The sequence below is a fragment of the Wyeomyia smithii genome, chromosome 1 (assembly GCF_029784165.1).
Source record: "Wyeomyia smithii strain HCP4-BCI-WySm-NY-G18 chromosome 1, ASM2978416v1, whole genome shotgun sequence".
Classification (NCBI taxonomy): Eukaryota; Metazoa; Arthropoda; class Insecta; order Diptera; family Culicidae; genus Wyeomyia; species Wyeomyia smithii.
The window spans coordinates 78,938,951-78,964,663 of record NC_073694.1 but is presented as its reverse complement, the minus strand read 5'-3'; the positions used below and the strand labels follow the sequence as shown (position 1 = coordinate 78,964,663).

The following is a 25,713-nucleotide window of genomic DNA, read 5'->3' as shown; positions in this document are numbered from 1 at the left end:
TTATACATCTTTTCAGTCAAATACTGTAAAATATGTTTATGGCCATCAAAAGATTCGGCCAAAATACGAATTTTGCCTTGGCGGCCAATTTGAAAATTAACTTTCACATCCGACAGAAATGATGAAAGTTCTGATCGAAATGCTTTAAAATTCGCTACAAATACCACAATAGGTGGAACTTTAACCTTCTTCATAACGGCTTTATGCTCAGTATGAGAAGTTTGAAATTCTTGATCCCCAACGGAAGAAAGAATATCATACCTGTTTGTCGAAATTTCAGTGTCACTTGGAGGAGATGCCTTACGTTTCCTTGAAGCCGCATCAAAGCGAGCTTTTTTATTTCTTCCAGGCATAACTGGAAACCTTCACTGCACTTTCACTTCACTATAGAATTTAAGTAGAAATATCTCAAACCAAATTTACTCACTAAACACTCGTTAACGTTAAAAACAAATTTATTACTTTGCGTTTCAACAGGTAGTCTTTTAAGAAGATTGCCTGTTGAAAGCGAAATTTTAATATCTCTCGGTAGTCTAAGACTTAGCCTCGAGCTGTTGGTGAAATGCGACCGTACTGTAGGACAGTTCAAGTCGATCTGAGAAAATCAACTTAATTATGTAATGCAATTGGTTGGTTAACCGTGAAAAGCATTTATTTTATAAATTACCAGCTGATTACCCAGCCTTACTCGGGATTCCATGTTAGCTCTTGTTGTTATGGTGTCTTAGAAGTTATTACGGCCTGGTTTTTTGATATTCTATGTTACTATTGAACCTATCATTTCAAACTGGATTGTAAGAAGATCATGTTGTCAACAATGAGTCAATCTATGGTTTATTCTTCTATAAATTTGGTCTAGCTGTTCCGCAATGAACATGAATCATATATTAAAATACACCGCTATTTTTATATTAAAAGATTTTAAAAGCTCTTATTCGTTTCAATGGATGCTCTTGTTAAATCTTCAATTTAAAAATGCAGCAACTTTTCGGAACCTATTTTGAACTCTCCGCTATCAAATCATTATTATTCTTGCTCCATCAAAAAGCGGGAGGTGAAAACAAACAATCGATCAAAGCGAATTTTTGAAGTGCTTCTCTAAAAAGGTTTTCATGAAAGTCCCAAAATCGCTGGAAATGCAACACCAGCCACAGATATTCCTAAAACATCCAAATAGTAATCGATGACGGTGGTTAATTATGTAAGCAGACTACCGGAAAACGTCGATTTACTTTTCGTAAACTGGAAATCGCCGTGTCGGGCTTCAAAATGGCATCGGACACCGGTTCTAAGTTCCTGAGCATGTTTTTTTCTAGACGGTTATCGCTTTCAAAATCGTTAAAAATCTGTCCACGTGGTATGTGGATGGCCCCTTAGAAATATTTAGCACTCGTTTCTGGAAACCAAAAGAAAATCAGTCTAACTAGCAGACGCTGTATTGATAGCTTGTAAAATAGTAAAATATTATAACCATGAATCACGTACCAGCGTTAAAGATATCATGAGACTTCAAGCTTGAGAGTAGCGAATATAAATTATTTGTCTTTGAACATTCAAAAGCATTAATATCGTGAAGATCCATTGGAGGGCGAAATATGGTGCCCGGATGAAATATGGTTCCTCTACCCTACAAGTGTGGCCAACTTGGGCCCCTACTGGAAACAGCTGGAGTGACGAGCATTAAAATTGCAACGCTGCATTTTGCGTGCTGTATGAATCAGGCACCAACCGTTGCGGTACACTCAGCAAGGCATGGTAGCGAGTGTGCTGTAACGCTTAGTCATAAGGCTTTCAATAAGTAACGGAACTCACTTGCGCGGGTCAGTGGTTTGATTCGAAATTCGTTTGTTTATGGTTTACGGTGCCGTACAAAAGATTTGGTTACGACACTCGATTTTCAATCAATTATCAGCAAAGAAGAGGGAGGGGGGTATAAAAACGTGACGTAATTAAGGGGGGGTCAAGGAAGTTGTGTCAGCTTGTGACAAGGGGGAGGGGGGAGTTGATTTTTTCCAAATTTTGCGTGACATCATCAATGATCGTCCCCAATCGGAGTACAGCTTGTTAGAGAGTAATTTTTATTTTTCCAAATTTTTCACATTTTCAAGCTCTTATATGTTTTGTTTTTCAATTTATATATAATTTATTATAATATCCTAATAAAATATAAAAGCGTAAATTATGGTTTTAATTAAGTCTTTTTAATTTTTTCGAGATCTTGTGGTTGGAAAGATAAAATATGTAATGTTTGTTTGAAAAACCAAGCGTCAATAAGCAAGCAAGACAGAAATCTGATAACGAAAAACCACGACATTCTAAAATTTTGGGAATTTCCAAGAACGCCGACAAGCGCATACTAACATGATGTTAACTGTAATCAATTTTGAACATCACTAGAACTTAGCATGGCCTATTGATAATTGGCGTTTTCCCCAAGTGCAATTGTGTAAAACTTATATTAAAAATCTTCAAACACTCGCTAAATCAGTTCAGCAGTTAAAAAATAATGAAAAAAATATGATATAGTTGAACTAAAAACAAATTCAGTTGACACAAAGAAACTTGACGAAAGAGTTTCCTATTCAGTCGATCAAGACTAAGTTTCGTGAAGCTCTAATGATCAGTAGATCACCCTTTTAGAAATCATGACTCCTCTTCAACTACGACGATTTTTGCAAGTTTTCATTTCTACAAAGTGCACTGATTTTAGTAAAAGCACTCTATTAAATTTTCAAAGAGTAAATATATTTATTTTTCGCAGCTAATTACAGGGCGGGCTCGATTATCCGGAGACTCGATTATCCGGAATTTTATTTTTTTGGTGTTCGGTTTTAATTTTCATTCCGAAATTTCACCTTTACCATCCCTTCTGGAATATTTGTTACCATTTATGTCACTTCTGGCATGTTTGGGACATGTTCGATTTAAGTGAAAATGATCAATGTTCAATTTATTTATTCTGCTTCTCATGATTTTACTCCTTTTCGCCTCGGAAATAATTTCTGATTACGCCACTGCATCATACAAGTAAAATGAAACAAAGAAAATATTTATTTTATGTTCGTTAATCGTGAATTCGAATGTTTTTTCTGTTATTCGATTATCTGGAATGAAATTTTTTTTCGACATTCCGGATAATCGAGTCCGACCTGTATTATATAAAAAAAAGAATTTTTATTTGATTTGTGATCAATGTTAAAAAAAATCGAAAGTGCATTTTCAGTGGTTGAGAAACGTGTTACTCTAAATTTGACAAAAACAACACTTTAAGAAGTCAAGTTTCGCATTGTTTCAAATCAATCAAACTGTTTCTAACAAGCATAGTAAACTTGATGATTTATTTTCATTAAAATAACGCTTGCTTGAAAAAATTGACAATTTTCGTTCCCAGACTTTGGGCAGACCGGAACGGAGCCAATCGCACCGGATTTAAGACAGACCGGAACGAGCTTGTTCCGATTATCGACCAAACTGGACCGAAATCCGGACGGAACTTTCCGTCCCATTTTCGCACTTACTGAACAATTGAGAGCGTTCATTATTGACTCGATAAGCAAGCCTGAAAAAAATAACCAACTAAATTTGCCGAACATTCAACTTATTATAATGGTAGGAATTTTGTTTTTTTGAATATATTCGCTCCCACATTTGGCACCCTCCAATGAATGACGAGCAGGCGACCGCCTGCTTCGCCTTCGCTCTAATCCTCCCCTGGCTCGACGCTTAAAATAACATGCAGATTATTGAAATTGTTCTTTTTTTGCACTTAATGCTATTGCCATATTTTTTGCACTTCAAAGTACGAAAGAAAAGTGTGAAGTTGACTGTCAGGGTGGGGGTTTATATTGAGGGGTTATATTTATTTTAGGTCTCATTCTTCCAAAACTTAAAGTTTTACATGTCGCAAACCAAGTTTTAGAACCATTGTGCGTATGGTCAGGTTCACCGGGGCACCCGATTTTTGCTTTATTGACCTCGGCAAGAGTTTGGGTGTAGAGCGTGCTCATCAGGAAGTTCTGATGGTACGCTTAATTTTAAATGATGCGCCGATAATTCTTGATTCTTCCGGAAAGTTTTATGTTTGAGAACTAAACATTCGTACACGTAATTATCATTTTTCGGATGGCAGCACCGTAAAGACGTCCACATGGATACTGAAAAAATCGTTTCACCTTTCAGCAGTCATGTCTTGGGCTTGTCGTCAGTTAATTTTGACGTTAAGTATACATCACATCAACAGTATATACATTAGTTCGACTTTTGCTCACGCGCAGGTGCGCGCAGCGACAATCATGTCCGATGAATTCTGCAAGAGTCAGGTATCTTGTTCTAGTCATCTTTGCCGTAGGTTAGAGAATCCTAAATGGTTTTTATTTGTGTTTCAATGATTCAACCATGCTTTCACTTTTCGATTGTTAACACACTTCCCCAATACATACGTCACGTGGGTATAAGTTGGTAGTACAATGGTCAGCTCTCATCTAGTATGACGGACTGGTTGAGGGGTATGAATTCTGTTATACGAGTGGGTGTCAAAATACTTTAGGCGCGAACTGTAGAGCCGTTCCAGATTAAAATAGTGCGAATTAGTTTCCTGAAGGCCTAGAGCGTCATCCTAGATCTGATATTGTCTGATTGTCGTGTGTTAAAGTTGAAAAATCAAATAAGTGTTGTGAATGGCAGCAGAGGTTTCTCAGGACCTTTTAAAATGCTTTTAAATTGGATTCAAATGTTTTCGCTTCGTACGGAGCAGTACACGACCGACCGGCCTACCTAGCCCTGGATGCCTGCTACGTCTAACACGTGGAGAACCACCGAGAGTCCTCTGGCTTAAGACCATAATCGTGAAGGAGGACTTGTCCCTCTCAGCACGGCCACTCTGGCATCGTTTTGGGCCTGTCGATATACGTCAATGAGGGAAGACCAAAGATAAAGCACAAGCCAGCGTTTGTTCCTCACCCCACCCCTCCGTCGTTAATCACAGCAGCAACAACGAAGCAAAACACTACGAGCAGCAGCAGCGTCAAATTGAGCAGCGGCATCGTACCGATCATCAGCCATCCCCCCATACACATACACATTCGCAATAGAAGTAATAAAATCCCGCTAAAGCATAGTCTTTTTAATAAATAGTTTACCCCATAATTGTTTGCTTTTTATTTCAAATTCTAATACCGCAATAGCCGAACAACAACCCAAATATATTGTTTCGATAAACGTAATTTGTTTATGATTTCATGCGATACATATTAAGGTGAAAATGTGAAATAAAACGCTATGGTACAAAAAAAAAATAGTCTGAATTGGTCCGATCATGTACATTACCTCATATCACAGAACGAATTATTTTTGTTCATGCGATTATGGGAAGAAGTGTAGGATATCACGCGCCTCCGTTGATCTCATTTGGAAGGAGCCCTATAACAAACCTGTAGCATAGTAAAGTCAACAGATGATACTACGTAATTTTCGCTCTCAGTGTTAAGATGCTGTTATAGCATTTCCAAATATCGAGTGTGTCTCAGAGATAGTAAGTTTGTAAAATACATAATAATCCGAGTATGTATCAGAAAAGGAAGCGAGCTTATAATAATAGCGAAGAGAGAAAGAGCGATGTTTGTTTCGATCCTTTAGTGTGCTTCCGACGTATGTTAATCCGGAATATTTTCTCCCGCTGCGAGTCACTTTTCTTCATGTAACTGTGCGGTACGATGATGAGTATTTGGCTGGATGTATTGGTTCAAACATGAAATATGTCGTAGGTGAGAACTGTGAGATAGGAAGAGTTTTTCTAAAAGGGAGACCGAGAGTATTGGAGCTTATGTTGTGTGCGGATATTGTTGGAGGATGTTGCAGAAATAATAAATTCGTTTTCATGGAAAGTGAAAATTATGGGTAATACACAAACGAAAAGACAGTTGATGAGCATTCAAGTGCGGTGTTGTTCTGAGTGTATATCGACTACCGATTTGTTGCAACTTTGAGTTTGATTTGATGTGATTGCAATTTCTGTACATCGTTTATAATTTGGGTTCAATCACAAAAAAAATACTGCGAAAGTAAAGGAAAATATTTGTTGATAGCTCTGTCATTTGGAAAAAACTATTGCTGGCAATTAAGCTTACGAGAGGATTCGGGTAAAGCAGGTGTACTAGGAAGCAGAAAAGTATATTCTAATAATAATCGAATCGTTTGTGTATGTGTGTTCACATTCGCCAAGGGATGATGACACCCTGGTGGTAGGCAAACTAAAGCGAGCGTCAAGTGTGGTAGCAGCATCAGACCAGGCTAGACCAAACCAGCAAGGTATATTGAAAGAGAAAAAAAAGTAGAGTGCGATTCCATTCTTCGAGTAACATACCGATGCTCGCGCGCTCTTAGTTATCAAAATGAATACAAAAGCGAAGGATGCGATTACTATTTCGTGCGACGAATTCGGCGATGTGTCAAGAGGATTTTTTTTCTGTGCTCTGAGTGTGCTATAAAAATGATGGTATCGATTTGGTAGCCCAGTGTGCAACAAAGTGTACGTTTTTCATTTCTCGATAGTAGCTGTATAACTAGTTTAGTTTGTTGTGCGAAGGAATAACGAAGGATCATCGTTTGCAATTCCGTGATGCAGTGTTCCTGCTTTAGTGCAAGTTTATGGAAAATCGGTGCTACTACTCTGCATGCGTGAAAAATAAAAATTTAGTTTTACACGGTAGAATAGAGAGAGAAACGTTCTACCGTGGATGCCAATAGGGTAAAAGTGTATGTGTTTTCTGCTAAATTCATGTTAAATCAAAATATAGTGTTTTCAAGTCCAAGTGCAATTGTTTAAGCTTATCTAGTGGTGCATGTTTCATGCAAAAACAATCGTATTTAATCGAGTACAAAAACGAAAACAAAACATAGTCATTACGTGGAAAATAACCTGGAAGGAGTATTCTCTAAATAGATATACGCATTCAATCAACCAAACGGATTAATGAATTATGCCATTGTTCTCACTCATATATTTCTTATGTATTTGAAACGGTATAGTATACCCTTCTGTCGCTTCCACGAGTCATGTAAATCTTCACTCTCCTGCTGCAGCGTTGAGTTCGGTTGCATTAATATCTTCGCGTGAGTGATTTGAACTTGAACGAACACCCGTACAATATCACAGCACTATCGGTGTCATTGCATGTCGCGATTGATTACTTGCACTTGATCAGTGTAGATCGGTCTATGGACTTACCTATTCACACTGTACAGTGCCATTCACATGAATAAGGACGTGATACCGTTTGATTATAGTGCGTGTGTTTTATATGTATGTGAACGCTTAACGGTAGAATGTATATTTATATATTTATAGAGCTACTCCAATCCAATGCAAATTCATGATTTATAACACACAAAATAACATTTTTTCAGCTTACAGTCCTAGTATTTGGGCTAAACAAGAAAAAGTTGTAATAACTTGAACATTCAGTTTACCGAATAACAATAGGAATTATATGGCTAGAGAAAATTATAAATACTTTTCTTCATTTATAGTCTGAAATTTTTGTGATAATTTTTATAATGATTTTTACAGTTAGAACAATTTTCTCTCTACAAAACGTGTATTTGACTGTTAATTTGGCTATGTTAGCTTAAAAAATTTACCCTATAGTTAAAGACAAACCGTTTGATAAAAGTTCCATGATGGAAAAATCTATGTCAATTAGTTTTGTAAAAGAAAGGTGCCACACCATTTTATAACTCGTTTATCAATGCAGCCGTTTTCGAGATATTTCAAATTCAATTTCGAGAAATTTGAATTACGTTATTTGTGATTCTGCAGCCGCAACCATAGGTTTAAAAAGATGTTTCATATTTTGATTTCGAATTGACTGATAGTTTTTGATGGTACGGTACGAGGTACGATGCTGGTCTAACAAGCCTGTCGTCGTAGGTTCGAGTCTAGGCTCGGGAGAGACTGTTAGTGTCAATAGGATCGTGGCGCTAGCCCCGCAATTGTCCTGTACACTTATCAGTTGGCTGCGAAGTCTGTGTATAATAAAAAGGAGGTCGAGTTCCGTATTGTAGTTTCCTTCGTTGTTCCAGTGTATCGAGAGCCAGTAGTCGGCATCTGTCAGGATAGGGTGGCAAACTATCGGTATTCCTCCAAGGCAGATTTCGCAGTGCAAGACGAATGAACCGCTTCTGGATACGTTCGATTCTAAGGCTCCACGAAAGTTGATGCGGTTTCCACACGATTGACGCATTCTCTAAAATTGGGCGGACGAGAGCACAATACAATGACTTCCAACAATGTGGATCCGAGAAGTCCTTGGCAATCTTAGACAGGAAACCCAACTGCCGCGTTGCTTTGGAAATGATCGCTGTTCGGTGTGAGTCAAAACTCATTTTAGAGTCCAGTTTAACTCCCAAATCCAACACTTCGGTGACTCTGGGGATGATTTTCCCCTCAATGCTATAATCAAACAATATCGACTGTGATGTGCGGTGGAACGATATGACCTGACATTTATTGATGCTAATTGTTAGTTTATTCCTGCGGCACCAATCAGCAAACGTGGTTAGCGAGTCTTGTAGAAGCCGACAATCCTCTTCAGTCCGCACTTCAATATAGATTTTAAAGTCGTCAGCATATAGCAGCTTGAAACCTTTTTTCAGAACAAAGGCTGCGTCGTTAAAAAATAAAATGAACAGTAGCGGGCCGAGGTTGCTACCTTGAGGCACTCTCGATTTGTTTGAAAATGGTCTTGAAACAAAACCGTCAATGTTGACGCGAAGTTCCCGCTCCATTAAATAGGATTCCAACCAAGACGTTAGTTGCGAAGAAACACCAAGGCGAGTCAGCTTGTGCAGAAGTATTCTATGGACTCTAGGACTTATAACCGAGAGTGTGCGTTGTCGTTTCGTAAAGGTGTGACTGGCGTATGGATAGAAAACTTTGTGTCGCGGCTTTTGTCGTACGTCAAAAAAGGACATTTGTCACAACTTTTCGACGATGAGCATGTTACTGTATGCCTGGCCGTAAGTTAATTACAAAGGTGAAAATTTCACTGACAAAATGTGTGTTTTAGAATAGCTAATAGAATTGAGCATGTTTTGAGTGAGTGGTTTTTATGTGCAAATAGAGCCATATTTTTTCTTTATATCTGCCTTGTGCAGAATTATTGCTATCAATATTGTGATTTATAAGACTACAATAGTTATATTTCGTACTTTAGCTTGTGTGAGCCATATGCATACAACTGTTTTATCCATGTTTTTATTGTATAGGTTTTACATTTTCAGTGCTAGACAAATATCGTTTCTTGAGTTAGCATCAATTTCTGTGACCAGTACTCTAATTAGTCATAGGAATGTTTTTTTTCTAATATTTCAAAATCCGCGACCACTAACAGAAAACATCATTTTTTGTTTATTTTGTGAGTTATTTTTTTTTAATTCTTGTTATACGCGATGGACTTTCAAGTTAAAGCGTCTGTATTTATGATATTATGATATTTCATTATTTGTAATAAATATGGAAGCAGCTTTACTGATAGTTTTTGATGGTACGGTACGAGGTACGATGCTGGTCTAACAAGCCTGTCGTCGTAGGTTCGAGTCTAGGCTCGGGAGAGACTGTTAGTGTCAATAGGATCGTGGCGCTAGCCCCGCAATTGTCCTGTACACTTATCAGTTGGCTGCGAAGTCTGTGTATAATAAAAAGGAGGTCGAGTTCCGTATTGTAGTTTCCTTCGTTGTTCCAGTGTATCGAGAGCCAGTAGTCGGCATCTGTCAGGATAGGGTGGCAAACTATCGGTATTCCTCCAAGGCAGATTTCGCAGTGCAAGACGAATGAACCGCTTCTGGATACGTTCGATTCTAAGGCTCCACGAAAGTTGATGCGGTTTCCACACGATTGACGCATTCTCTAAAATTGGGCGGACGAGAGCACAATACAATGACTTCCAACAATGTGGATCCGAGAAGTCCTTGGCAATCTTAGACAGGAAACCCAACTGCCGCGTTGCTTTGGAAATGATCGCTGTTCGGTGTGAGTCAAAACTCATTTTAGAGTCCAGTTTAACTCCCAAATCCAACACTTCGGTGACTCTGGGGATGATTTTCCCCTCAATGCTATAATCAAACAATATCGACTGTGATGTGCGGTGGAACGATATGACCTGACATTTATTGATGCTAATTGTTAGTTTATTCCTGCGGCACCAATCAGCAAACGTGGTTAGCGAGTCTTGTAGAAGCCGACAATCCTCTTCAGTCCGCACTTCAATATAGATTTTAAAGTCGTCAGCATATAGCAGCTTGAAACCTTTTTTCAGAACAAAGGCTGCGTCGTTAAAAAATAAAATGAACAGTAGCGGGCCGAGGTTGCTACCTTGAGGCACTCTCGATTTGTTTGAAAATGGTCTTGAAACAAAACCGTCAATGTTGACGCGAAGTTCCCGCTCCATTAAATAGGATTCCAACCAAGACGTTAGTTGCGAAGAAACACCAAGGCGAGTCAGCTTGTGCAGAAGTATTCTATGGACTCTAGGACTTATAACCGAGAGTGTGCGTTGTCGTTTCGTAAAGGTGTGACTGGCGTATGGATAGAAAGCTTTGTGTCGCGGCTTTTGTCGTACGTCAAAAAAGGACATTTGTCACAACTTTTCGACGATGAGCATGTTACTGTATGCCTGGCCGTAAGTTAATTACAAAGGTGAAAATTTCACTGACAAAATGTGTGTTTTAGAATAGCTAATAGAATTGAGCATGTTTTGAGTGAGTGGTTTTTATGTGCAAATAGAGCCATATTTTTTCTTTATATAGCCTGCCTTGTGCAGAATTATTGCTATCAATATTGTGATTTATAAGACTACAATAGTTATATTTCGTACTTTAGCTTGTGTGAGCCATATGCATACAACTGTTTTATCCATGTTTTTATTGTATAGGTTTTACATTTTCAGTGCTAGACAAATATCGTTTCTTGAGTTAGCATCAATTTCTGTGACCAGTACTCTAATTAGTCATAGGAATGTTTTTTTTCTAATATTTCAAAATCCGCGACCACTAACAGAAAACATCATTTTTTGTTTATTTTGTGAGTTATTTTTTTTTAATTCTTGTTATACGCGATGGACTTTCAAGTTAAAGCGTCTGTATTTATGATATTATGATATTTCATTATTTGTAATAAATATGGAAGCAGCTTTACTAAAATAAATTAAAGGGTTTAGGATTCCTCAGTTCATGTTTGTACAAAGAGTTTGAAGTACAGTAAGGTCTTTTATTACACGGTTTACACGGGTTGCTTTTCCTAATTACTCAAAAACGGTACAAGATAACGACCTCATTTCAATCACGTTTTCCGTTTTAGATCAAAGGGAATCATTTATCCGTTTTCAAAAAAAAAATTACAATTTTCGATGTATATACTAAAAATTTAAAATGTTGAATTTTGGTCTCTAGATTGACCACTATAAACATTTTAAAATGGTTTTTTCGCTATATTCGCAACTCAACAAAGTCTTTTTTACGGGATCCCGTACAAATTAAGAACGCATCCTTCGTGTAAAAAAGACCTTACTGTCTTTAGCAAAGAACTCTTAGTAATAATCAGTAACAATGTGGATTGTAAATATAAAAATTGGGAAATGACCATAATTAACAATAAATCACTTTCTTTTTTCAACAACACACACCACCCGCGTGTTGATACGTCATTCATTCCATGTGCTATTTAAGTATTTATCTTTCCCCATTAAAAAAAATTAAATGTTAAAATTGGATAGAAGTTTAGAGCTGTTTTTGTTCAGAATACCTGATAAAATATTTAAAAAAAATTATCAGTTTTTTGAACATCGTTGTTTTTGAACTACTAAGACCAAGATCCAATAAAACATAAAACTAATCAGAAGAAATTGACAGTTTTTTCATTCTTAAAGACAGCTCTAAACCCTAAATGCGTTATTATACAACTCTTACCTGTTTTACAACTCAGCCACGTCAATTTTGGTCTTCGTAAACGGCGATTATCTATCGATTTCCTGGGTGGTGAGCGCTACATATAACGCTGTTCTACTCAGTCATCATCTGGTGGTGATGATGGCCAGCCCCTGTTGCGTGTATTTACGCTATCGCTCAAGTTTATTTTTTCCTTGGTACACATTCCACGTTTGCCGGAGCCATTTGTCGATAGTGATGGGTAACTTATGCGATACATTGCGATTTCAATGGAAAATTTAACCGCTGTTGGTGCATATGGGAGTTAAAGTTGAGCTCGGTTACATTATATTTTAGTTGACATACCTCCCAGTCTTCGAGATCAATGTATGAGAGACACTAGAGAACAAAGCAATTTCCCAGAGCCTCATGCTATTACTAATAACCAAGGCATATATGAATTAAATCGCTGTTGTTCGTTAGTGCGATCAATTCTTTGCTTTATTGCAAAAAGTAGTACCGTAAACGCAGCAAACTTTGACAATGCGAGTAGTATTGATAGTGCATGATGACTTTCGTATAACAATCCAATAAATTTACAATAGCGTCGTACAGTTTTCCAAGAATATTTTCCAGAATTCTGAACTATTTTCTGAGGCATTCAAACAGTCACATATTTTTTCCATGACCCAAATAGCAATATTCCAATATAGTTCGTTAAGCACTGACATACTGGCGCAGACAAACAGATGTACCACGAAATTTATTTTAGTGCATCGAAATAACGGTTAATTCAAATGAGTTTCAGTTATGCGGAATATTCCCGCCATAGCGATGGTGGCGCTGATGTGCTGATGTGCCTTTTGAACTCAGTTGACAGTTGTCACGCGCCGTGCTGCCAATAGTAGCAGAATGGCTGAAAGTTTATCTTTTGTGAAATATGTCCAGCAGGTGTCGCACAAGTTAGTCGGAACCACAATTTTCTTAGAATATTGTATGGAGTGGCACGTCTGTTTGTCTGTGATACGGGTCTCAATATTTTCACAAACATTCATTCATAAAAACGTACGAATGTGCCTTAAAATTTGCACTTCTCTGTGTATTTGGCTTGCCCCACTTGTAAGAAACATACAATCGAATGAAATCACCAAATCACTCAAACCTACATCAACAAAAAATGTGAAAGGTAAATGGGGCCAGAAATGTGTCAAAAATGTGGCTGCGGTGTTTATGGACAGCTCTTTGACCAAATGTTTCAAATGTTACCTCAAAACATTTCGAAATTCACATGAATTGAAATACATTTTCTGTTATTATACCAGGATTATTATTGTTACCTGCAAACTAAATCTGGTAACTATTAGGATACATGACAATTGTAGGTCTTACAATCCTACTCACACATTGGCAGTCTCTCCCAAGTCTGTGTTCGAACAAATGACAACTGCCTTACTATACCGACATCATGCATTCAAAACCATGATGCAAATGATCTGGTCACTCAAGTGTTTCTATCTATAAAAATTTCTAAAGTAAAAAAATCACCGTATAGAGATAAATGAAAATTTGTTCAGCAACAGTTAGTTAATACCTGAATGAGCTTACATCTAGCACGAGAAACGGCCTTGGTATGTTAGATTAAAACTAAAGTAGTTCATAGTTGCGATATGTCCCATTAGTTGTAGTGATCAACGTACGAAAGAAGATATATTTTTATTTTTATAGCAAATCATAAATTCGCGGCAGTGTGATTTTGCGCACCGTGTGTTCAATATTTATTCATTTTACAAAGATCGCTTACTAAGGATTTCAATCAAATTTTGAGGGTATTTTTAGATTTGTTATGAAGGCCATTTCGCTTTACCTGAGGTACACAGTTAGCAGCGTCGGCTGGATGGCGCGATGTTGGAAATATTTATCACACCCCGCTACACGAATCATCGAAACTTGTATGCAGTTTATGTGTGGGTCTACCGAGTCGAGCGCTAAAGAAGAAAATCGGTGATTTAATATGTGTTGGGAAAGTTTGAACAATATCATTGGAAAAGAGACACCAAACTGAAATTTCTGAACGACTTGCCTTGAATTCGGAATAGTATGTTTGTATATACACGTCAGGAATGTAATATTAGTGAAAAAGCATCTTTCGTTGTGGTACTTTGATTGCTAATTTATCCGCTGTATGCACTGCTTAGTTTTTTGTTCATGAGACAAATCGCGCCAAATGACCTATGGTCAAATATCGATCATTTTTGATTTGAAAGAAACTTTGCACACGTATTTGGCATAGCAAACTGAGCATTTTCACAGATGGAGAGATTCTTTACACCCATGAGTTATATTCTAAAAGGGCGTATGCCTTTTGGCATAGGTTTTATTCGAAGCATTGTAGCCCAGAAACCGTTGGTTGTATAGAAAAATTGTCTGAGAATGAGTTGTAGGGAATTAAAAATGCACCATAAAAAATATACATTGTACAATAAAAAATTTCTGACCAAAAAAACTTAAAAATAAACATTGATTTTCAATTAAAAAAAAATTGATTTTTTTTAAATTTTTTTAAAGAAACTTTAAAGAAAGCGATGTCGGTCGGCTAGCTCTCCCACACGGTTGTGATATCGGGTTCGATTCTCGATCGAGTGAAGGATCTTTTCGAGCTGGAAATTTTCTCGACTCAGCACTGGGGCACGGTGTATCGTTGTACTTATCCTACACATGCAAAATGTGCCAAAAACAATATCGATAACGAATTCTCTCAACTAAATCTAGTTAATCGAGATCGCTATTAGCCTCCAGGCTAAACGTGCGATATTGTTGTTGTAATTTTTTTTATAAAAATTCTAATTCAAACATTTTCAAAATATGTGTATTTTGATGATTTTAAAAGATGCAGAGAGTCATTTTGAATCAAAAAGCTCTTGGTAGTTAACATTCTAAAGGCATCGGTTTTTGAATTATTTTGAATTTAAGCTCGAAAAATTATTAACATTTAGGAAAATACACGTTTTTCTTAATTTGTCCGTGGTTTTCCACGTGTATTTTTTTGTAAAACAAAGTAGGGAACAACTAATAGTTTCTGAGCTATAATGTACTGAACAAAACCTATATCAACAAGCACACGCTCTTTCAGGAAATTAGTCTTGACTCAGAAAAATTTCTCCATACGCGGAAAATACTCAGTTTGCTAAGCAAAATACGTGTGCATAGTTTATTTCAAATCAAAAATGGACAATTTCAAGTCATCTGCATACACCAGCTTACAACCATCATCTTGCAGTAGCGCTACATCATTAAACTACAATAAACACAAATAGCAAAGGCACCATATTACTTCCCTGGGGAACATCTGATTTATTGGGTCTCTTGTTGTGAGTGTTAAGTGTAAATGTGTATTTCAATTTGCACAACTGGGTATATTAAGTATATCAGATAATGCCCATTAGACGAACAGAAATAATCAAACCATAATCATTGCGCAAATGATCGTATTTTTCTGCCATAAAAGAAAGTTTTTGAGAGTGTGTCTTCTGCTTTCACTCAACTCAACCGATGCCAAAGTAGTTGTTTAATCGCACTTTCCTTCTCACCATACTGTATCGATATCTTTTTATGACAATCACCTGTAAAACCCTCTCCAATTTCACAACACTTAAACCGAGACTTGAATAAAGTGAGTGCACACTTTAATTTGGTAGTAATGTTTTTCTCGTGAATCTTAGTAAGCTTCGTTTTATTCAACTATCTTAAACAAGGTTTTGGTAAAATGATATCAGATTCGGTACTTTTTTTTACTGAGCTCGGAAATTACCTATGTGTTGAACAGATTTGTCCGGCAAAGAAATATATGAAAACCCTTTTCCCATTCTTTTTTTTGAGTTTTACTTAGTGATTGGTACGAAAGGCAAGAGATATTTTTTATCATTACGTAACATTGATCTCATCCTCCCCCTCCCTTTTTTAGGTTCATGACGCTAGAAAGTACCACCACTTCCTCCTACATGCGAAGATTCATATACAGTCATGGAGAAAATAATAAATACACTTGCAGTGTTGGATAATTTTTCGTATTTGCGCACTGATTTTAATTATTGTATGATGTTATGTTACGTCATTATGATCCGCAGACACTCTTTTTAAAAGAGGCACGGAGAAATGACTGGAGAAATTTCTTTGTCGGTGATTCCGAAATTTTTTTGCGTGAGTTAGTGATTTTGAAGTGGCGACAAAAATAAATACACTTTTGAGATATCTATACAAAACAATCCAAATTAGCTTTATTTCACTACATATCGTTAGCAAAGTGACCTTTAACGTTACAAAACCTACTTTCAAAATTTTGTGGCTTGTCCTTTGTTTTGTAAAGCCATATTCAATCTTCCGGGTATGTTTACCACCAGGTTTTCACGAGTAGAAGCTGAACTAGCATTTCACGCTGCCTGCCCGACGTTCCATAAGTCTGTTTTATTCTTTGGATGGTGCTTTGCAACCTAGACTTTCCCAATCTTCCATAGAATTTCTGAAGGATTGAAATTAAAAGTCTGCGCTGGTCAAACTAATAATTTTATATTTTCGTTTTAAAATTATCTTCGTGTTTTCAATGCTGTATGTTTAGGATCGTTATACTGCATAGAGATCCAGCAAAGTGGCATGTTTTCTTCGGCATATGGAAGCAAAATCGACCACCTAGGTACACAGGAAACTTTATTCTACTTCAAAAGCGACACATTTTGGCAAGAACTGAATTTTCTAAAAAGAAATAAATAATCGAACCATAATCATTGCGCAAATGATCGTATTTTTCTGCCATAAAAGAAAGTTTTTGAGAGTGTGTCTTCTGCTTTCACTCAACTCAACCGATGCCAAAGTAGTTGTTTAATCGCACTTTCCTTCTCACCATACTGTATCGATATCTTTTTATGACAATCACCTGTAAAACCCTCTCCAATTTCACAACACTTAAACCGAGACTTGAATAAAGTGAGTGCACACTTTAATTTGGTAGTAATGTTTTTCTCGTGAATCTTAGTAAGCTTCGTTTTTTTCAACTATCTTAAACAAGGTTTTGGTAAAATGATATCAGATTCGGTACTTTTCTTTTACTGAGCTCGGAAATTACCTATGTGTTGAACAGATTTGTCCGGCAAAGAAATATATGAAAAACACTTTTCCCATTCTTTTTTTTTGAGTTTTACTTAGTGATTGGTACGAAAGGCAAGAGATATTTTTTATCATTACGTAACATTGATCTCATCCTCCTCCTCCCTTTTTTAGGTTCATGACGCTAGGAAGTACCACCACTTCCTCCTACATGCGAAGATTCATATACAGTCATGGAGAAAATAATAAATACACTTGCAGTGTTGGATAATTTTTCGTATTTGCGCACTGATTTTAATTATTGTATGATGTTATGTTACGTCATTATGATCCGCAGACACTCTTTTTAAAAGAGGCACGGAGAAATGACTGAAGAAATTTCTTTGTCGGTGATTCCGAAAATTTTTTGCGTGAGTTAGTGATTTTGAAGCGGCGACAAAAATAAATACACTATTGAGATATCTATACAAAACAATCCAAATTAGCTTTATTTCACTACATATCGTTAGCAAAGTGACCTTTAACGTTACAAAACCTACTTTCAAAATTTTGTGGCTTGTACTTTGTTTTGTAAAGCCATATTCAATCTTCCGGGTATGTTTACCACCAGGTTTTCACGAGTAGAAGCTGAACTAGAATTTCACGCTGCCTGCCCGACGTTCCATAAGTCTGTTTTATTCTTTGAATGGTGCTTTGCAACCTAGACTTTCCCAATCTTCCATAGAATTTCTAAAGGATTGAAATTAAAAGTCTGCGCTGGTCAAACTAATAATTTTATATTTTCGTTTTAAAATTATCTTCGTGTTTTCAATGCTGTATGTTTAGGATCGTTACTCTCCAACAAAGAAGCATGTTTTCTTTGGCATACGGAAGCATTGCGCTACGTAAAACATCTACACAGTCGTTAGTATTTATAGTCTATGTTATAAACTTAATGGGTTTCATACCAGCATCAGAAAACAGTATTACACCGTTTTGTGGTCACTTACAAATTTTACTACTTTCGTGGTTAATTGTGCGTTGAAGGCAGTATCCACCGGTCTTCTCACCAGCTGCTGACCGTTTGAGCCAAAAGGGTTAAATTTCGACTCATCCGACCGAAACACGATGTGCCATTTAGTTGCACCCTAGTCTAAAAACTTTTTAGAAAATTCAGTTCTTGCCAAAATGTGTCGCTTTTGAAGTAGAATAAAGTTTCCTGTGTACCTAGGTGGTCGATTTTGCTTCCATATGCCGAAGAAAACATGCCACTTTGCTGGATCTCTATGCAGTATAACGATCCTAAACATACAGCATTGAAAACACGAAGATAATTTTAAAACGAAAATATAAAATTATTAGTTTGACCAGCGCAGACTTTTAATTTCAATCCTTTAGAAATTCTATGGAAGATTGGGAAAGTCAAGGTTGCAAAGCACCATCCAAAGAATAAAACAGACTTATGGAACGTCGGGTAGGCAGCGTGAAATGCTAGTTCAGCTTCTACTCGTGAAAACCTGGTGGTAAACATACCCGGAAGATTGAATATGGCTTTACAAAACAAAGGACAAGCCACAAAATTTTGAAAGTGGGTTTTGTAACGTTAAAGGTCACTTTGCTAACGATATGTAGAGAAATAAAGCTGATTTGGATTGTTTTGTATATATATTTCAATAGTGTATTTATTTTTGTCGCCACTTTAAAAACACTAACTCACGCAAAAAATTTTCGGAGTCACCGACAAAGACATTTCTCCAGTTATTTCTTCGTTCTTCCTTCAAAAAGAGTGTCTGCAGATCATAATGACGTAACATAACATCATACAACAATTAAATTCACTGCGCAAATACGAAAAATCATCCAACACTGCAAGTGTATTTATTTTTTCTCCATGACTGTAAATATTTCACCAAAATTTTTCACGATGCTGGCCTAACAAGCCACTCGTCGTAGATTCGGTCGAGTTCCGAATCGGAATGTAGCACCAAGGCTTTGCTTTTTTTGAAGTAGAATACTTCTTTCAGGAAGTTCGGTTACATAGGGATGTGAAATGAAAATCTAAAACCGAAAAAATTGAAAAATATGTCCAATTTCAAATGCTAATAAATCGGTTAATATTCTATGGATTTCCTTCGTTCTTGCAGCAATGGATTGGAAAATCTTCTAAGATTCTTTCCAAATGAAGATAATTGTAATTTTATTATGCACACTATTGTTCTATTGAAAATAGTCAAGCTTTGTCAAAACGAAAAATTCGACCTCTGATTAGTCGTTATATGATTGCTTCCCAAGCACGGTCGACGGAATCATATACCTTGCAATTGAAAATATGCTATTTGGCATATATAAGAGCCTGTTTCAGCCGAAGCCGCTCATAATAGTTCTAGACAGCGACAACAGCAGTCATCCCTTAGCAGCAGCAGTAGCAGTGCAGGGGATACCAGCGATAGCGGATAGCGGCCACAGCTGTGGGGTAGCAATGGATGGCGTACTACTTGCAGCGGATCTCAGCATCGATAGCAGGTTGGCCTGCTGATGCAGGGACAGCGGATACCAATGGCAGCGTATAGCGGCCACACGTGTGGCATGGCTACCAATAGCGTAGCAGTTGCAGCGGGTATATCTGACCATGAAGCATTTATCCAATAATTGAATAAAAATTGCAATTGCAGCAGTCGGCCTTTTTCAAGGCTACTAAATGTTTCTGGAAGAGCATAATGAATGGTTATTAATAAACTGCAACTGAGGCTTGATGCTGCTGCAAATGCACAGCAGTGTGATGTTTTTTACGATTTGTTGATACTGTGCATAACAAGCGGTATATAATAAACAAATCCGATTTCAAACAGAAAAGTTCGGCACGTTCTGTTCACGATGCTGAGTCTGTTTTAGAAAATTCACAACACTTCATTAACAAGGATGTAACGCCTTGAAGAAGACGGTTATGGTTAGACATCCCAGCAGAATTTCGACCTTCATACTCATGTCTACCATCGGCAATATCAAACACACAACAATTTGCTTCCATGCGACACGGGGACGGGAATATTTTTTTCTTCCAAGCCGCACAACACGATACAACACATATTATTTTGTTGCCTTAATGAGAGCTCTATCGGTCCGTCTCGACAAAATGTCCACAAGAAAACGTTTTTGTACATCCGTGTTACGAAACTGAGAAAATCTGTGGGAACTGAAAATAAAGGCGGGTCCAGAATGAATGGGATGTATTTTTCGTACATGAGTTTTACGACATACGAAATAAAAATTTTCGAACGTTGTAGAATGGTATAACTGGAAATAATTTAGCCACACCCATTTTTCCAGTTATATCATTCCACAATGTTTGAGCGAGCCAAGTCGGATCGTAATGCCAGAACCGAAAGGTTTTCTTCGGCAAAACTAGTGGCAGTCAGAGGCTAAGTGCATTCGCATTCACTATCATTTTTATCTTACATTGGAAGTAGGTTCATTAGATTGTAAGTGTAGTTGTTTAGAATCTAGTATATAACGCAGTAGCTTTAAGGTAGGTTAACAAATTTAGGTGTAAGATACAAAATATGTTTAAATTATAGTATAGGTTTAGCTTTAGAGTTCACTACATTTTTATGCTAATTGGTAATCTAGCTGAAGTATTTAACAACGCAACGTTCGAAAAATTTATTATGTCAGAGCGGATATCGCACGCTATCTAACCATGAAGCATTTATGCAACAATTGAATGAAAATTGCAATTGCAGCAATTGGCCTTTTTTTAAGGCTACTAAATGTTTTTGGAAGAGCATAATGAATGGTTATCAATAAACTGCAACTGAGGTTTGATGCTGCTGCAAATGCACAGCAGTGTGATGTTTATTACGATTTGTTGATACTGTGCATAACAAGCGGTATATACGAAACAAATCCGATTTCAAAATGACTGACACGCAAGCAGCCAGGTTTATTTGTTTATTTTGTTTTTTTTTTTCTATATAACTGCACTAAATCATTGCTGGGAAGGTTTCAAAACTCGATGCATGAAAACCGAAAAAGATTTGGTTGAGAAACTTGCACAAACTTTGATTGAAAAATATGCACCACTTTTGTTTGATACCCAAAAAGCGCTGAAAACAAAAGTGGTACATATGTTAGAAATATTCAACGCCAAATATTTTGTAATCTGATTATCCTAGAGCTCTCCGGTTTGTTTCTAAATCGCGGTCAACTAGAAGTAAGATGGTCACATAAAAACGCGACGCTCTAACGGACACAACACTTATTGTTCTTACAAACGTAAAAGGACAACCAAAAATTACCTTTTGAGTCTACCGGTTTCGGTCGCCGTGTGGAGCATCTACTGGACAATGCCCAACAGTTGGGCATTGTCCAGTAGATGGTCCACACGGGGACCGAAAGCGGTCGACTTAAAAGGTAATTTTTTGTTGTCCTTTTACGTTTGTAAGAACAATAAGTGTTGTGTCCGTTAGCGCGTCGCATTTTTATGTGATTAATACAGTTCTTACGTTAGCACTAAATCGAAAAATGAGTGAAGTAAGATGGTCCCAGTCAATTTTCAAAAGGGATGCTGGAACTTTCTGGTCTTTTCGAAACTGGTGGTTTACTGGAAAATCCAGAACTACCGCGAGAAAGGTCAATTTTCAAAACTGTTTGTAGAGCTTATCGATTTCTCTGAATCCACTCCTTGATGGTGATATGTAACAGTGTTACAGGATGTACGCTATGTAACTTCACAGTGCTGCATAACATTACGTAACATAACGGAACATAATTACATACCGTCAGGGGGTTGAATAACGTCACAGACACAACTTTGAGTATCTTTCGATCATAATACCATTTGCATTCTACTGACCGCTTAGGAGTGGTTCAGAAAAAAAAACTGAGAATCTTTTCAAAAACTGTTTTTTCTACGGTAGTTTTGGTTCTTTTGATGGGTCAAAACACTTTTGTGATAATCAATCACCGTGGAATAATTTTTAGAAAACCAAGAGCTTTTAAAAATTGATTTTTTTTTGTTCACACAACATTTCTTCGACACGGCACTATACAAATTATTGTTCTACGGAGCCAACAATATCTAATGCCTTATGGTCTAAAATATCTTATAAGCTAAAGGCATTTTTTTATCCTCGCTGCCGACTACGAGCTGAAACTATATCTAATACTAAAACTAACATGGTTTTTTTTATCCGAGACTCGTTTCGCTGTTAAATGGGTACCTTGATGCTCTTCAACTAGCTATAAACAAGTATAATGTAAGGCAAGTTTCGTTGAGCGAGGATATCACGAACTGGCACATAGGGTTGTTTTCCTCGGGCCCTGAGGGTATCCAAAAGAAAATAATCTCTTTTACGGTATTTCTGAATTCGCAGGGCCACTGGTAGTCTAACGAATGTCAAACTTTGGTCCAGTGTGTAGTTATATATCGACCCAATAACATTCCCGGAGGCACTAGAGTTTTATCTGATGAATTGAACTCAGTCGATCTAAAATAGGTAAAATTTCTGCTGTTACAAAACACTCCCGTTATAATAGCACCTCGCAGTGACAAAATTTGTTAACAAATAGGTTATCATCTTGAAGTGCTCAATCACTTGAATTACTTTGCAGAAGACATGAGTATTCTATGTCCTAAGATTATTGAGCTATAATGCGTCCTCCATACTCAGACAGGACATTTACCACTTTTGCTCTCAACGAAATGAGGATTATGTTAATTACCGATTTTTTTGGCTACAACTGTGGTATAGATCTGATAACATCTCACTTTTTCTATACAAAAAAAAACAAAAAAGCAAAGCAAATATAATATAGTGTATATAATGGTTTAATCTACAAAATATAGGATAAATTCCCATAAGCTTACTACAACTCCATTGCTGGTCAGTTCCACAACAACAACAACAACAACAAAGAGAGCTTCGTAGCCGCAAGGTTACAGAGTCCGCTTTGATAAGCGAGTGGTCGTGGGTTCGAATCTTAGTATAATCAGGCCATTTGGTTGTCAAAGGACTTTAACATGGGTTCATTCTCAGGCTCTCTACTACATACCCTTCCTTCAAGCTGAATTCTATAGTACCCTTGCCGACTTTCATCCTAACAAAAAAAAGTCCCTCTTATAATAAAACTGTTCTGAGTAACGTATAATAGTTCTCTTCTGGGAATTGTAATTATGACGCGGTCTTGGGTGGAGGAACGAGGTTTCGATACGACTCCTTCCTCTTGACAAAAATATAAGTCCTACTTATAATAAACCTGACCAGAGGTGGAGTATTGAGTGCCTCTTCAGGGAATTGTGATTGTGACGCGGTGTTGGTAGAAGGAACGAGGTTCGATAAGACTCCTTCCTCTTGACAAAATAAGTCCTTCTTATAATAAAACTGATTTCAGAAATATTTACCCTCTACAGGGAATTGTAATTGGCGATATTGGCACGAGGAACGAGATTTCGATAAGACTCTTCCTCTTGACATAATAAGTCCCTCTTAGAATAAACCTGGCCAGAGAGGAACGTTAGGTGTAGCCTCAGTTCAGGCAATTGTAATTTGGCGATATTGGTAGGATAGAAAAGAGGCTCGGTATAGTAGAGCAGTAAGCTTGAAATGTAAGGGTAAACTCTCACACACAAGCACGGATATAAATAAAAAAAAGCGTATCATTCACTTCAATAGTGATACTGCCAATAATATGTAGTGCGGAGTACAGGAAGCACCTGGGTAATATCACAATAGATCAAAATGTCTCTGGTCGCAGTGATGAGTCCACACAGAGAGAAAAAAAAACAACAACAACAACAACATAACCCGTAACGTGTATCGTGCAGCCATCCGCGTTCTGCACTGCTGAATAATTCTTACAACACGGCACGGTTTGTTTTGCAACTACCGCTCAGTGTTAGTGTTAGACAGACGGCACGAAGGGCGACAATCCAAACACCGGAGCCAGTGTCAGGGCTATACTGTCAGCCCCGCTGTTTCAAACTTCGGCAAACACCGGAGACGAGGGCTTAAGTCATAATCTGCGCACCAACAAGGCTTGAAAATTTTCGATAGTACAATAGTTCGCATAATCAAATTACAATTTTCTGCGTTTAGGTGGATGCCTAGCTAATTTTTTAATCGGTTATTGTAAGAACGAGGGGAATCAGTTGAAGACTAATCGAGTTATAAGCATTTAAAAGATAGATAAATTGTCCTATTTCCCATTTTTAGATTTTTATTATACACCCCTGTGGCGGAATTTCCTTGGAGACGTAGTCCAACGTTTTAACAGAGAGCAGTTGGTTGATTAGACAAATTCTCACAATATTTCGTCGGAATCTCAGAGGGTTCTGCACAACCAACAGTTGGTGCGAAACCTGTCCAATGTTTACAAAAGATGTACTTTTCCCACAAAAATCTCCAATCTTATCACATTTACACGACAGTTCAACATTCGTAGTAAATGAACGAAACGCACGGGTACAGCGAAATCAATAAACGTTCAAAATTGACGACTTTTTTTAGAGCTAAAAACTAGATTTTTTTTTCCAAAAACATCCATCCATGAATGCGCACGAAAACCGTCTTTGTAATCGATGACGGTGACGGCATCAACGAGATAATGAATCTTCAAGCTCTCATCACACCAAAAGTAAACCAATAAGATCCCATATGTCTAGTTTATTAAAATGCTGCTTTGGGTACTGCTATGACTTACAGCACGATGTGACTACCATTCCTATCTTGCGTATAGTCTATAGAGTTGTGTGCCATGAGATAGTAACTACCGCCGCAGCGCTCTCAGCTATCAGGTTTGTGACGATAAGGGTCGCTAATCAAACTACCATATGACGTACAACGGTAACACGTATTTTTCGAGGGGATGTTAGCAAGCTGCCTTGCATATGGGCAAATCGATGCGCTGTTGGATGGTTGTAACACTGGTTTGCGGCGGTTGGCGGTATGTGGAGACCGTACGCGATGACGTGCTGTTGCTAATATTCCTTGAGGGCAGCAGCGGTATCCATACTGGTTAGGTTAGGCGTGGAGTACTTCTACAATCTCACCAATGCACAGCGGTAATCAGTACAACATACTTGTGCAAATTTTGTTAGCTTATGAAAATCGGTATCACGATATTGAAGCGGTGTGTAGCTTGGTGTTTTGTTCTAACCGGGCGGAATATTAGTAGTACTTGCGGCGATCGCCTACCGCAGGTTCATATTTTTCGATAAATATTGATAGAAAATAACTGAAGCCTTAAGAACAACTGTGAGCTGCGTGAATCCAGGCTGTGGAAGTTAGTGACAGAGGGGGAATACTATACTGGTGTTAGTTTTACAAAATTCAGTAAACATTTGTTAGTAAACATACAGTACACATGGTTTCGGTTCACGTGTTAGATGAAGTTGCGTTGGTAATCATTAGGAAAAAAGATACACAATTTTTCACTACTCGTCAATCTAATGGATCTGGAAACTAACAACAATTATGTAGTGAGAACTAGTGAGCTTTGTTGAATATATCAATAATTTGAAGGTATTATACTGCGTCAGTGATGGAGTGCTCGATGTGATTAAGTCTCGCGATAAGTTATCGAAAATGACAAGAGAAAATAATTAGATGTTTCTTATGGTGTGTGTGTTGTCTGCGTAATCGAAGTATAAAGCCAGATAGAGTGTATTTTCAATCGTATCGTACAAGGTAAATAGTATTAAAAATTTGAGTTTGATTATAC

General features: G+C 37.4%; 1 protein-coding gene across 8 annotated transcripts in view; it reads left to right on the top strand.

The window, feature by feature from the left end:
- The first annotated feature begins 5,906 nt into the window (after positions 1–5,906).
- The window catches only part of LOC129718668 (cAMP-specific 3',5'-cyclic phosphodiesterase), a 170,294-nt gene continuing 150,487 nt past the window's right edge, over positions 5,907–25,713 (top strand). For 3 of the 8 annotated variants that reach the window (XM_055669677.1, XM_055669671.1, XM_055669670.1), the window contains exon 1: positions 24,708–25,679. The gene's annotated coding sequence lies outside the window, so the exon portion shown is untranslated. The other 5 variants (XM_055669676.1, XM_055669674.1, XM_055669672.1 and 2 more) reach the window with 5 other exon arrangements.